The sequence below is a fragment of the Vidua chalybeata genome (assembly GCF_026979565.1).
Source record: "Vidua chalybeata isolate OUT-0048 chromosome W unlocalized genomic scaffold, bVidCha1 merged haplotype SUPER_W_unloc_5, whole genome shotgun sequence".
NCBI lineage: Eukaryota > Metazoa > Chordata > Aves > Passeriformes > Viduidae > Vidua > Vidua chalybeata.
The window spans coordinates 640,333-655,746 of NW_026530340.1; the positions used below are offsets into that span (position 1 = coordinate 640,333).

The following is a 15,414-nucleotide window of genomic DNA, read 5'->3' on the forward strand; positions in this document are numbered from 1 at the left end:
CCTGCGTCTTCGCCCGGGCTTCGTGCACAAAGATTACGGGGTTACCGGTATCCCTTTTGCTTAATACCGAATTTAGGTTCGTCGGTAAGGGCCCGAGAAGGAAAAGCCTGCACCAGGGCCGCTGAAAAAGCAGCGGGGAGCCTCCCTGATTAGGAATTCCTGCCCATTTGCCCTTATCCGAGTCACGGCACCAAATTTGTTATGGACAAATTCAATTGGGGAGGCTAATTATAGATAAATCAATTAACAAGAATTTATTAAGCAAGCGGTATTAAGCAAAAAAAACAGCGCTGGGCGGCCGGGGAGTCTCCACTCTGCCACGGCGCGCCTTCCCCCTTTGACCTTTTTGTTTTTATAGTCCCCCCTTTTTTTCAGTTGACGTATTTTCTCTCGATGTACTCTGCGCCGGTGCAATTGGTTGCTAGGGGGTCCTTTTTCTCTCTGCCCTTGGTGGTCATAGGGATGAAGGCTCCTTATCTTCTTTGCCGGTTGTCCTTGGCCTAAAAGTTAGCTTGTATATAGTTAGTTACACAGTCTTCTGTGCTAGCTGCATTTGCACAATTCTTAAGCAGAATACTTGTTGTTTATCAAACCACCCCCCCTCTTTTTTTTTTTCCTCTTTCTCTTCTCACAGTCTGAAATTCTCTATTCAGTTTAAATTCTTATTTTCTTTCAATGTTCGTTTTAATGAACAAAGACCTTTTTATTACACTCCTACCCATATACAGAAAAAAGTTCCCTCACCCCGCCCCTCAGGGCTCTCGGAACCTGCCTTCCTCCTGCTTCGTGGTCTCCCTGTCTGCCCCTTCTGTGACCCTTTAATAAACGAGCAGGATTTTAGCAGCCCGAGTGTCCCTCCCGTTCTTCTGGTGGACCCTCAGATGTACCAGCTATCTGAGCTTTGTGCCGAGAGGCTAAAAGCCCCCGCAGCTCAGCACCCTGGATCCAGCCTATCCAGGGCCCTGTGCAGAGCCCTCCTACCCTCCAGGAGATCAACACTCACATCCAGCTTGGTGTCATCTGCAAAGATGTCCTTGGTTCCATGGGGCCCCAGGGTGTCACAAAGGCCCCATGGTCACATGAGGTCCCAGACTGTCACAATGCTCTCTGTGGTTCCACAAGTCCCCTCAAAAAGGTCAAAGGGGGAAGGTGCGCCGTGGCAGAGTGGAGACTCCCCAGCCGCCCAGCGCTGTTTTTTTCCTTAATACCGCTTACTTAATAAATTCTTGTTAATTGATTTATCTATAATTAGCCTCCCCAATTGAATTTGTCCATAACAAATTTGGAGAAAAATAAGGAATATGAACCCTCGCTTCTCTCCAGTGAGCCAAACCCTCCGGTTCTCACAAACTTTCCCATCCGCATCTCTGCTTCTGCAATGCCTGTACCTCCCACAGACACTGGTGACATTGAGGTGCTACCGTCAGCTCCCCCTTTTACCCCCACCGCCGCGTCCCCCTCCAGGCGTACAAAACGTTACTGTAGCACCCGCCCTGCAACATCCTCCATCTCCCGGCCAGGAGCCTGTCCCTGGGGCAGAATCTGACCTCGCGGAGGCCATGGCTAAAGAGAGACGTGAGGTATGGGCTGCTGTCGCACGGGAGGGTATGCAGACGGGGGACGCTGAGCTCTTCACGGCAGCACAGGAAACCCTTGCTTTTCCAGTGATATTTACGCCAAATGCTCAAGGGGGTACACTGCGCAGGTCCAGAGCCTTGACTGGAAAATTGTAACACAGCTGCGTGCCACTGTGGGGAGCTATGGTATTACCAGTGAGCCCGCTAGGCAAATGCTTGATTTTATTTTTAATGCTCATACCTTATTACCGTCCGATGTTAGGGGAATGGCCAAATTGATTTTTACCCCGCATCAACGCTTACTTTTTGAGGCACGCTGGAGAGAGGAAGCGGTAAGAAGCGCCAATTTACCTAGGGCTCAAGGCGACCCTTTAGCAGGGCTTACTGTAGCCGAGCTTCTGGGAGAGGATGCCCATGTACGTCTGGAACAACAGGCCGCCCTAGGACCTGACAAATTAAGGGAAGCCACAATAGTAGCAAGAAGAGCGACAGACAAGGTCAAAACCCCTGGTGGAGTCCCAATGTATATGGGGATTAAACAGGGTAGAGAGGAGCCTCTTGGCACCTTCGTGGATAAGATAATGGAAGCATTGTCCAAAGCAGGGGTGGCCGATCATATGCAGGATGCCCTACTCAAACAGTGTATACTGCAGAATAGCAATTCTACAACCAGAAATTTGATTACTTCCTTTCCTGGGGATTGGACCGTCCAAGCATTGTTAGAGAAGGCTGCTTCAGTGCCAGTTGGGTCTCAGGCGTTAATAGTTAATGCTTTACAAGAAATAGGACAGGGGTTACGGGAACAAGCAATAAGCTGTCAAAATCAGGTTTTAGCAGCCCTTGCTCCCCTTCAAGCTGCAGCTGCGCGCCCCCGTTCTAACACTACTGGAGAGGCACAAACAAGATGCTACCGCTGTGGAAACTTATGTCACATTCGAAAAGAATGCGGAGCGACAGGAGTTTGGCACCCCAGATGCCAATCAAATACCCACAACTCCAATGCATGCCGAAAGAAGCAGGGAAACTCCCAGAGCAGCGCGAACAGCGGCCGCGCCGGGACACAAATGGCAGCTGCAGGAGCGAAACCTCCCAGCAACTCCAACCTGCCACCTGCGGGAGCCTCGGCTTGGACTTGGCAGCCGCAGTAGAGACTGATCTCTTGACCTCAAAACCATATAAGATTCCAACGGGAATCCATGGCCCCCTACAAATACACGGACAAACTATGGGAGGACTCATTATTGGCCGCTCTTCAGCCGCTGTATTAGGCCTCTTTGTGGAACCAGGAATCATCGATGCCGATTGTTGCGGCGAAATTATGATCATTGCTCATACGTCATATCCCCCGGTGACGGTACCAAAAGGTCAAAGAATTGCTCAGCTAATCCCACTCCCACAAATGACCAAGGGATTGGAACCTATGTCCCAGGTCCCTAGAACCCCGGAAGGATTTGGTTCGACAAAAGGTCTTGCATTGCTTACCCTAGACCTTAACACCCGCCCCAAAAAATCTTGCCACCTGATTCATCAAGGACATAGCATTGTGCTTAAAGGACTTTTAGATACAGGTGCAGATACTAGCGTCATCGATCCAGGTCATTGGCTTGCGTCTTGGCCCACTCAGCCTGCAGCAACCACGGTGAGCGGTATTGGTGGGATGACACTTGCGAGCCGTACCCCGGTGCTGACTGTTGAGATTGAAGGGAGACAGGCGTCTGCAGCACTTTCTATAACAACTTTTGCAGAAAATGCTGAATGCACACCTTGTTGTGCAAAAAGAAAACAGGGGAAGTGTAGAGAGCTTGGCAGAAGAATGGTTAAACAGCAAGGGACATGAAACTGTAAAATTGGTCAAAGTATGAGGGGCTATGTGACTGCTGCAACGGTCAGCATGACCCTGGGTGTAGAAATCAGGATATGTAGAAATCAGAGTCTGCAAGAATCAGGATGCTGAAACTGCTTGGTATGTAGAAATAGATAGAGAAGAACCAAAAAGTATCAACCACAAGAACAGCAAGAGCAACCGAACAAGACAGTTGCGCAAATCACACAGCAACCAATCATGAGCTTGGCTTTTGCAATATGCATGAGCTAATTAACGAGTATATATAAACTTTGTAATTTGTTGCAATAAACTGAGACTTGATGATCATGATATCATGAGTCTTGTCTCCCGCGGCGCTTCTCCGACAGGAAGCTGCTGGTGCCATCCTCACCGTTAAGCTCTATGGAACTAAGGAGTGCATGGTGACCCAGAGGGGCTGCATGGAGCCAATGGCGCATGGTGACACTGCCCATCCAAGGAGGCCATTTGGACACTGCGGAAGCTCATGGAGCCAGGTAGGCCATTGTGACACTGAGGAACTTCATGCCACCAAATATCCATGGTGACACAGCAGGGCACCACGGGAACCCAGGAACCGCTGTTGGCAGTGCGGAAACTCATGGAACCAGGGGCCCTTGTGGCACTGCAGAACCAACACAGCTGCTGCACCTTGTCCCCAGGCCCTGCACAGCTCCTTGGGAGGCACGGCAGGAGCAGCACCCTGGGAGCCTTGGGAATGCCCCTCTGGCATCCATGGCACACGCTCCCAGGGGCTGGAATTCCAGTTCCCAGCCAGGAAAAGATCTTCCTGCCCCTGAAGGCAAAACTCTTATGGAAGAGCCAGAAGCCAAGTGGAGCAAGATCCGACAGTGACATTTCACTGCCAGCCTTCATAACTGCACCCATGGTGGTTGTAGCTCCTGCACTGGGAATGAAATCAGGGCAGGGTCTTTGGTGGGAGCTGCCCTGGGTCAAGGGGGACACTGAGACTGAAACAGAGCAGGCAGAGAAAGGCAGTAGAGAAAGGAGGACATAAACACAAACAGTGAATGCGATGGAAAGAAGTAATATTGTAGCTTTATTTCCTATCAAAATACAATTTCCTCCCTTTCTCACAGACCTCCTCCCGGTGTCCTTCACCAGGGCTGTCAGAACGTTCTTCATTCTGAGTGCATGTTCCAGGCTGCAGCCACAAGGAAACAGGGAATGGGGATTTTCCTGATCCTGGGGAGTTTGACATCCTCAGCTGAGGAGAGGAGGAGGCACCAGAAGGAAAGGACAGCTGGGCTTCACCCTTCCTCAGGAAGCAGCTGCTCCCACAGGGATGTGAAGGCTGATCCCAGAGCCCCAAGGGTCACATTCAGGGCTGCCCTCAGGGAATGCTCCCCTGGTATTGAGGGGCAGCGTGGGAGCACCTGGATCTCGGAGCACCCAGCTGCCCCCCATGTTTGGAGGTGCCTGAGGAGGGCTGGGACCATGCCAGGGACATCCTGCAGTGACATCCCCCCTGTCCCGCTCTGCATGCGCTCAGTCCCAAACCTCAAACCTGACCCTGATCCTGGTCTCAATCTCACTCCACATTTAGACACACGCATAGTTCTGTATTTAATCTCATCCCAGTGCCAGACTCATCTAGCCCCAGACCCAATTCCAGCCCCAGCCCTAAAGCCAATCCCATGTCTAACCTTAACCCCAATCCAGCTCTAATCCAAATTTCAGCCCCAGCTCCAACCCCAGCCCCAATTCCAGCCCCCTCCTAAACCCTCAGCCCCAAATCAAATCCCAGGTTCAGCCTTTCTGAGGGTTTGGGGGTGTCTCTGTCCCTCTGACCCTGATGATGTTTGGGCGGGGTCACACCAGGGCTGAGAGGGACAGAGACCCCCCCGGCCTCCCCAGGGATGAGAAGGTCAAAGAGCCCCCCCAGCCCCGAGCACCCTCAGCGGTGAGAGGGACACAGAGCCCCTGGTCCCCAGCCCTGCACAGGCATTCCCTGAGGCCAGAGGGATGGAGACCCCCCAAGAATTCCCCAGGGTGAGGGGACAGAGACCCCCGAGCATCCCCTTGGCTGAGAGGGACAGAGACTGCCCCGAGCACCCCCTGGCACAGGGTGAGAGGGAGGGAGACCCCCCAGGCATTCCCTGGGGTGAGAACAATGGAGACCCCCTGGGGAATGGCCTGGGGTGACAGGGACAGGGACAACCCATCCAAGGCCCTCCCAAGCATCCCCCAGGGTGAGAGGCACAGAGACCCCTCGAACATCCCCTGGGCACCAGACAAAATAAACTCGGCAGAAATCAAACTTAACCCTACATAAAATGCCTTGAGGAATACTTGCCCTTCCCACAAGTCACTTGTGATGGAAATGCAAACAAATCCCAAACATGAATAAACCGACAATAGAAGCAATTCTTTGGCAATTGCAAATCTCATCAGTTCCTGCACAGCTCCAGCGCAGCTGCTGGCAGGTTCTGGTAAAAGAAAAGTGGAAATTTGGCCCAATACAGTTTATTAAGAGAAAGGAAAGCTCTGTATAGCTGTCACAAAGGTGACAGGGACAAAGAGAATAATGATTCTGACAGTTGGCAATGCCCCCAAGCCTGTGAATTCGGGAATTATTTAGGAATTTACCCCCCACCCCGAGCAGGGATTGCCTCACTGTTTCAGGTGACAATGTAAGATGTCACCAAAAGTGTGTTTTCAGTCACCATCTTCATGAACTGTGATAAACAGGTGGGGCAGTGTTCTTTATCTCTGCCATGACTCAGCCCTGATAACGCCCTCCAGGGGCCATCTTCTGTTCATGGGCCATTGAGTGTCACTGCAGGACTGATAAAATTACATCATCCCATTGTGGGATGCTCCGCCCAGGGGGAGGAACCAAGCATTCCTACCTGCATATAATCTCACCCCTGCAACACCAGGAGCACCTTGCCTACTGGATTCCCAGAGGACAAGAGCTCCATAAGCACCACTGGACCTCCAGAGGAAGACCAGACCCTTCTACAGGATCCCTGCTTTGACAGAATCACGTTCATCACTCCAACAGGACTGCAGCCACCATTTCATCAGACTGCTACCACCACCCTGACCAACGTGGTGTCAGGTTATATCCTGACTCGGTCAGATTAACCCAGTGTTTCTGGACAATTGCCTTGATCTTAATTTTCTCAGTAACTTGTAATTCTGGCATAAATTCTCCCCTTGCTTTGCTCCAAAACAGTACAAAACTCAATGTGCGCACCATTTGTTTTCTTCCCAGAACAGAATTTCCCATCCCCAAACCTTTGTCACATGGAGGAGGAGGCTGCAAGGACGAGGAAGGAGCCCTGGGACACCCTGGCAGGTGAGGAGGAAGTCAGTGCCCCTTTCCCCCTCTCTCCTGCTCCATCTCCCAGCCCAGCACAGCCCCCGGCTGCAGGACAACCCCGCTGCCGACGCCGTCCTGCTGGGGACGCACTGGGGGGATCTCCTTCCCCTTCCCTCTGGCACGGAGGCAAATCTCATCCTCTCCTTGTCCTTCTGCCCCCAGACCAGGAGCTGAGAATGGAGACCATGGAGGACAAATTCCCACAGCAGAACCTCGTGGAAGAGGCCGTTTTGAGCAGCTCCATGGTGCCAGAATCCAACTGGGAGGAAAATCCCCAGAGACCCCACAGAAGGAGGGGCTCCAAGCCCAGCCCAGGGTGCTCTGAGGAGGAAAGACCCACCCTGTGCCAGGAAGGTGGGCAGAGTTTAAGCAGAGCTTCAGAGTATCAGAGCTTGGAGCTGGTGGTCCATGAGCAGCTTTGTGACAGGGAGAGGCCCTATGAGTGCTTGGACTGTGGGAAGAGCTTCAGGAGAAGCTACCACCTGGTCCGTCACCAGATTATCCACACTGAGGAATGGCCCTACAAGTGTGGGGAGAGTGGGAAGGGCTTCAGGAGAAGCTACAACCTGGTCCGTCACCAGATGATCCACACTGGGGAATGGCCCTTCAGGTGTGGGGAGTGTGGGAAGGGCTTCAGTGACAGCTCTGGCCTGATTGCCCACCTGAGGATCCACACCGGTGAGAGGCCCTACGAGTGTCCTGAGTGTCAGAAGAGGTTTCAGACCAGCTCCAGTCTCCTCCGGCACCAGCGGATTCACACCGAGGAGAGGCCCTTCCTCTGCCCTGACTGCGGGAAGGGCTTCAAGCGCAACTCCTACCTCGTCACCCACCGGCGCATCCACACCGGGTAGAGGCCCTACGAGTGTCCCCAGTGTGGGAAGAGCTTCACCCGGAGCTCTCACTTGGCCCGACACCAATGGACCCACCGGTAAGGGAAGCCCAGTGAGTGCCCCAACTGCAGGAACAGCTTTGTGCACTGCTCCAACTCCATCCCCCATGGAAGGACCCATGTCAGTCAGAGCCCTGGTGACCCACGTTCCCTGTGATCCCTGCTGAGAAGACACCTGGCTGGTGGTCTCCATGTCCTCCTGGATCCCCATAGGCACCTGGATGAACACAGGGGCAGGAACATCCATCAGGACTCTGATCTAAACTGGAAATGCATTGGGAAGAAGTGATTTGTTGACTTTACACCCCAAGAAATCTCACCTGCTCTGTCCAGTTATTTCTTCTGGTGGCATCAAACAGTGCTGCATGATCTTGGAGGTCGTTTCCATCAGAATGATTTCATCTCCATCTTCACCCAGTCTAAACAACCAAAACTGGGGTGAAAATAAAGAAAGTAAACAAAGATATCTAAAGCTGCACCATTTACTGGGATTTGGGGGTCAATTTGGGGTTGGTTCAATGGAATATTTGGTAGGATTTGGGTGTTCTGAAGCTATCAAAGCCAGGAGACGTGTCCACAATCTCATAGGTGCGCCGGCAGAACATGTCCACCCGAGCCCAACTCTTCTCCCAATCCTTGGCCTGGGTCTCCCCATTTGGGGTGTCCCCTGCAAAGTGCCCAAATTGCTGCTGAAGTGCCCGAGCTGGTCCTGGTCAGTAAATGTTCCTGTCCACCAACCTCTCCTGGTCAGTGCCGTCGGGGGTGGGAGGGGGTTTAGGGGCTCCTGGGGGGACTGGGAAAAGCTTCTATCAATCTCGTGGGCATTTGTGGTGCTGGGAGGAGGCTTGGCAGGGTCTGTGAGGGAGGTTTGGGTTCCTGACAGGACTGTGTGGCTTGCAGAGAATTTGGGTGGGTCTTGGGGAGATGGAAAGAGGTTTTGGTGGTTCTTGGGGTATTTATCTTGCAGGGAGTAGTTGAGGGAGTCCTGGCTGGGAGCTGTGGGGTGGTTTGAGGAGTCCAGGGGTGGCTGTGGGGCTGAGAGGGCATTTTTAGGTGGTTGTGACTCCCCCAGACTCCCAAAGCTGCCACCAGACCCCACCCCCCAAGATGCTGCCAGGGGTCAGTGGCTCCATGTTTGGTTTCATCCTCCTGGTGCTGCAGGAGAAGGTGACGGGGGGTCCCTGGGGCCGTGTGTGTCCCCCCCAGAGCGTGTGTGACACCCCCCCATCCCATTGTCACCCCCTTGTCCCTACCCACAGGGCTCCAGCCCCAGCTCCTGCTCCCCCAGAGGGAATTTGGGGAGGGGGCAGAGGGGGTGCGCAGCCCCCGCCGGGGGATGACCCCGGCCCAGCCCCTTTGTTCAGCACCAAGCTGGGCTCGGGGCCGCAGGAGGAAGAGGCCGGTGGGAAGCAGATCCTGCAGCTGGGGCAGTGCTGGGGGTCAGGGCAAGGTCCTGCCCTGCACACCTGGCTCAGGTGTGACCCTGCCCCGGCAAGGGAGTGGGACATTCCCATCCCCACGGATCAGGGCTGGGAGCAGCACTTGGAGCACGGACATGGAAATACTGGGAGCAACTGGGAGCACACTGAGGGCTACTGGGAGCATCTGGGAATGACTGGGAATGACGGGTGCGTGCTGGGGGCAGCTGGGATGTACTGGGAATGAATGAGATCATCCTGGGGGCAACTGGAACCATACTGGGGCAACTGAGGTGACTGGGAATGAGCATGCTGGGGGCAACTGGGATATACTGGGAGTGTCTGGCACCATACTGGACGGGACAACACTGGGAGCAGGTGGGACCATGCCGGGGGCAACTGGGGGAAACTGGGAGTGACTGTGTCTATACTGGGGGTCACTGAGGACATACTGGCAGTGAGTGGGACTGTACTGGGGGTTACTGGGTGCAACTGGGATCGTACTGGGTGGAACTGGGACGACACTGAGGGGGACTGAGATCATAACGGGAGTGACCAGGAGCATGCTGAGGGCAGTTTGGACCATGTTTGGGACAACTGGGATATACTGGGAGCAATAGGAGCTGCACTGAGGGTGACTCAGAGCAGCTGTGGGTAACTGGAATCATGCTGGCAGCAACTGGGAGGAAATGGGAGTGACTGGGACCATGCTGGGGACAACTGGGATATACTGGGAGAGACTGGGAGTCACTGGGATCATACTGGGAGGGACTGGAACCACAGCAATGGCCTGGGCTGGGTGATGTGGGGCCTCAGGGAGCACAGGGAGCACTGTGACCCTGCGGGGCCCGATGGAACCAAGGGGACATTGCGACACTCTGGGCCCGGCCTGGCCGTGGGGTGTTTTGGGAGCCCCGGGGTGCCCAGGGCAGCAGAGCAGAGCCCCTGGCTCAGGGGCAGCAGCTCCCCGGGACACCCTGGGTGGGCGGGTGTCGTGGGGACAGGACATTTTCATGCTCATTATCCCAATCGTGGTTTCTGTTCCCTGTCCTCAGTTTGTTTTGTCTTCCTTCCCCCCCCCCGGCTGGCTGCTGGCTTGCTGCTTAGCTTGCTTGCTGCTTTGGCTTGCTGCTGGCTGCATGCTTTTCTGGCTCTACTTTCCTCTCTTTTTTCTCTGCTTTTCGCTGGCTTGCTTTTTTGCCATTTTTTTTTCCTTTTCCCCGGTTTCCGTTGTTCCCTTCCCCCCCCCCCCCCCCGAAGACATCGGACCTACTCCGGGCAGGAGCTCCCCCGGGGTCTGCGAAAGAAGCTTCGTACCCTCTGCGGCGAAGAGAGATACAGCTCAACCCCCTTGGACTGGTGAAAACATCTGTGGTCATCTTGGGCTATTTCTCTTGTGCTGGGGAGTGTTTTTTGTTGTGCCTTAATAAACAAGTTTTTTCCACTTCCCCTCTGAAGGAATTCCTCCCGAACCAGGTGGTGGGGGGGAGGTTGCGGAGGGTTTGGTTTCCTATAAGGGGCTCCTTTGGAGGTGTTTTCCCCTAATTTGTCCTAAACCAGGACAAATAATTTGGTGGCCCGTACGGGGACGCCCAGACAGAGTGGAAAAAACTATTCTAATAATATTTTTGGCTTTAACCGTTCTGCGGGAATATTGGTATGTCTCTTTTTAAAGTTATGATGTCATTTGGAGTGAAAGCCTGCCTCTATTTGTGGTCATTAGGGTTCTTTGAAGTTTTGATAGCTTTATGGTCCCTGGAGTTATTTTCTTATCCAGAAGTAGCTCCGGTATTGTCCCTAATATGTAGCTTTTGTAGCAGAGGGGCACTAACGAGAATATTTATTGGGCTGGGCTTGGCTGTGATACTTTGCAAGGGGCTTATAAAAATGTTGTTATCGGCTCCAGGAATGTATAACTCGTGGTTGTGGCTGTGTACTAAATTTGTTATGGGGGAGGAGGTTTTTCAGCCTTTGCTTTCCTTTTCCTCCTCCGAATTGTTTACACCTCTATTAGGAAATGTCCTGTCCTCCCTGACTGCCAAGGATACCATCTTTCTGTTATTTAATTTAATAACCTTTCTCTATACTGTCCGCAGTTTATATAAGATGAAGGCTGAGATTTCTAGAGGGGCTGGTGAGACCTCTGATTTAGGAGTACAACCAAGGGTGAAAAATCCTGAGTGGTGCGGGAAATGGGAGGATATGGGCAAAATTTTAAAGGAGTTTTCTGATCCTGTAGTTTGGGACTTTCCATCTGAACACATCCAGAACCCAGCTGAGGTGGCGAAGTATCTGAAAGGGAAATGCCAGGATAACCCCAAGGAGAAAAAGATCATTGCAGTGAGCTGGGCCCTGGCATATGCTTATCGTACTCTGCTCGATACTGTAGGGCAGCAGACAGAGGAAGGGGGGCAGGGAGATAAACCAGCAGCAATCCCAGTCACTCAGGCTGCAGCCAACAGCCCAGGTTCGAAGCCAGTAGTTAAACCAGACTGTAAGCCTCAACCAATGGCCGTGGCTACTAGCACACGAAGTGGAAAGTGCACAGAGAAGACCGATCGACCAGTGGATGACAATGATGAGTACGATGCAGGAGAAGGACCCTCAACACCTCCTGACATAAAATCAGGAGTCAAAGCAAGTGGCACCAGATCAGAGGCTAATATTGATTCCTTCTCCCTGAAGGACCTCCGAGGCCTAAGGAAGGATTATCGGCGACAGCCCGACGAATCTATAATTAGTTGGCTGGTCCGCCTTTGGGATGCGGCAGGGGAGGCTACCATTCTGGATGGCACTGAAGCAAGGCATTTGGGGTCCCTGTCACATGATCCTGTCATCGACCAAGGCATGATGAGGGGGGCTAGCCCTCACAGCCTCTGGGAACGGGTCCTGGACAGCGTAGCACAAAGATATCTGTGTGCCGATGACCTCTATGTCCAGCAGACACGATGGAAGACCATAGAACAGGGGATCCAGCGCCTGAGGGAGATGGCAGTGGTGGAGATCATTTTTTCAGAAGACGTAACAATTAGGAATCCGGACCTTGTACCATGCACACCTGTAATGTGGAGAAAACTGGTGCGACTTGGGCCACCTGAATACGCTTCTGCTCTAGCAATAATGAAGCGGGAGGAGGTATATGAGACTGTACTTGATATGGCAAAGAAGCTTCGGGCATATGCGGATGCTGTACATGGCCCGACCCATGCCAGAATTGCAGCTGTGGAGACACGACTGCAGGAATTAGAAGGAAAAATAGAGGAAAGCCGCAAGAAACTCAGGGAAGAGATTAAGGAGGACCTCCTCCAAATCTCAGCTGTGCAAATTAGAGGCCCTGGCACCCAACACAGACGTTCCTTTGTTGGGGAGAGAAGGTACACCCCACGAGCTGAGTTGTGGTTCTTCTTGTGTGAGTCTGGAGAAAACATGAGGAAATGGGATAGGAAGCCTACTGCTGTTCTGGCACAACGGGTGCGTGAATTGAAGGAAGGTAAGAAAAGGAAAGCAGCCCCAGTTGCCCGTAGCCGAACAGCCAGGTATGATGATGACATGTCTGATCCCCTTGAGGGAACCTCCAAGACATATGCCCAAGGAAAGAAGGATAACCAGGCATAGAGGGGCCCTGCCTCTAGCCAGGTAGAGGCATGGGAAAACCGTGTTTTCTGGACGGTGTGGATCCGATGGCCTGGCGCATCAGAGCCACAAGAATATAACGCTTTAGTGGATACTGGTGCACAGTGTACGCTAATACCATCGGGATATGTGGGGGCAGAGCCTGTTTTCATTGCCGGTGTGACAGGGGGATCACAACAACTGACCCTGGTGGAAGCTGAGGTGAGCCTGACTGGGAAGGAATGGAAGAAACATCCCATTGTGACCGGCCCAGGGGCTCCATGTATTCTGGGCATAGACTTCCTCCGGAGCGGCTATTACAAAGACCCGAAGGAACTCAGGTGGGCCTTTGGCATTGCCGCTGTAGAAGCAGAGAGCATTAAGCAATTAAACACCTTGCCTGGACTGACAGAAAACCCATCTGCAGTAGGGCTCCTAAGGGTGGAAGAGCAACGACTGCCAATTGCGACCTCGACAGTGCATCGCCGGCAGTATAGAACGAATCGAGATGCCGTGATCCCCATCCACAAACTGATTCGTGAGCTGGAGAGCCAAGGGGTGGTTAGCAGAACCCACTCACCCTTCAACAGCCCCATCTGGCCTGTGCGTAAATCTGAAGGAGAATGGAGATTGACTGTGGACTACCGTGCATTGAACGAAGTGACTCCACCCCTGAGCGCTGCTGTTCAGGACATGCTGGAACTCCAGTACGAGCTGGAGTCCAAGGCAGCACAGTGGTACGCCACTATTGACATTGCTAACGCGTTTTTCTCCGTTCCTCTGGCAGCAGAATGCAGGCCTCAGTTTGCCTTTACGTGGAAGGGAGTGCAATACACCTGGAATCGACTGCCCCAGGGGTGGAAGCACAGTCCTACCATCTGCCATGGACTGATCCAGACTGCACTAGAAAAGGGTGAGGCTCCAGAACATTTACAGTATATTGATGATATCATTGTGTTGGGAAACACAGCAGCAGAAGTGTTTGAGAAAGGAGAGGAAATCATCCGAATCCTCCTGGAAGCTGGTTTTGCCATCAAGAAGAATAAAGTTAAGGGACCTGCTTGAGAGATCCAGTTCCTGGGAGTGAAGTGGCAAGATGGACGGCGTCAGATTCCTACGGATGTCATCAACAAGATCACAGCTATGTCCCCACCAACCAACAAGAAGGAAAGGCAAGCTTTCTTAGGCGCCATAGGTTTTTGGAGAATGCACATTCCTGAGTACAGTCAGATTGTGAGCCCTCTTTACCTGGTCACCCGCAAGAAGAACGATTTCCACTGGGGCCCTGAGCAGCAACAAGGTTTCTCCCAGATTAAGCAGGAAATTGCTCATGCAGTAGCCCTTGGCCCAGTCAGGACGGGACCAGAGGTTAACACCCGAGGCTCTACCAATCGAGTGGGCCCTGCCCAATCTGAGCCTTTGCATATAGTAGATGGAGACAAAGTCCCAGTGGTGCATGTCAGAGGTTTGTTAGGGAAGACAGTGTGGATCAATTCTGCCTCGAGTACAGACAAACCCTTTCGTGGGATTGTCTTTGCTCAGGGACCAGGTTGCACATGGTGGATAATGCAGAAAGATGGAAGAACACGATGTGTACCTCAGGGAGACTTGATTGTTGGGTGAGAACTATGTGTAAATACCACTGTTTGCTGAATGTTACTACCATTATCTTTGTATAGCTGTATACTGGATGTGTTTGTAGAGTTAGAATATATATATTAGTTTTAGTAGTAAGCTGACGATATGGGGATAAGGGATGGAATGTCCTAGGTTGACTGTATGATGCTTTTATCGCCAATCGTCTGTTCTGTTTATGCTGAATAATAACTTTTGCACCTTTAAGACTTGTTCCAGGAGTGAAGGGAGGGAGAAGAAGAGCAGAGTTGGTTTTCAGAAACTGCACTCACTCCTCCACATTCCTGCTCCTGGACTGTGTTGTCTGCAGATGGACAGACAGCGAGACAGAGCTCTCCTTTGCTTTTAGTTAGTTCTAGCAAGCTGAGGCAAAGAAGTTCCCTGGACTGTGGCTTTTCCTTTTCTTTGGACCTGCTCAAACCTGCTCTGGACTGAACACCAAGAAGAGCACCGGCAGCTCGCACCTGTGGCCCAGCGGGCTGGGCCTGGGCCGTGGCATTTCCAGCGCCAGAGGGACTGATCAAAGACTGAGTGAGCCGAGCTGCAGCCCGGGCAGGGGGGATTTTTCTGAGTTTTTCTCTCTTTTAAAGCGGCAAGAAGTTTCGTTGTTTAATATTGTTTAGGTTTTCTTCTTTAATAAACAGTTTTTTCCACTTTTCTCCAGGGAAGTATTTTTCCCCAAACCGGTTGTGGGAAGGGCCAATTGAATCTGCCTTCTAGAGGAACCCCTTTGGGGATTCTCTCCCAAATTTACCCTGAACCAGGACAATGGCCACACAGAGCAACTGGAATTTTGAATTTAATGTTGCATCCACCTGTACTTTTGTTAGTTTTGGCTATGTTCTGCCTACTGTTTATAATCATCCTGTATATCCTGTCAGAAGATAAACCAAATTATATCCATCCAACATGTAAATCACATACAATGAACTCAGTGCATGAAATGTTCTATAATTGCAGTATTTCTGAACCATAAATGAGAAAACCTATCCATTAACTGTACCCTTACCTCTAATCCGCAATACACCACATATTTATGACAAACACACAAGAGATAACTGTATTACCACTCGAGGAGTTGGTAATTTGTA

At 52.1% G+C, this 15,414-nt stretch overlaps 2 pseudogenes; one reads left to right on the forward strand and one right to left on the reverse strand.

Annotated features, from left to right (window-relative positions):
* Window positions 1-15,414, reverse strand: part of LOC128782905 (zinc finger protein 850-like) — a 211,394-nt pseudogene that overhangs the window by 112,770 nt on the left and 83,210 nt on the right.
* LOC128782907 (zinc finger protein 345-like) overlaps window positions 2,469-15,414 on the forward strand; it is a 258,868-nt pseudogene continuing 245,922 nt past the window's right edge.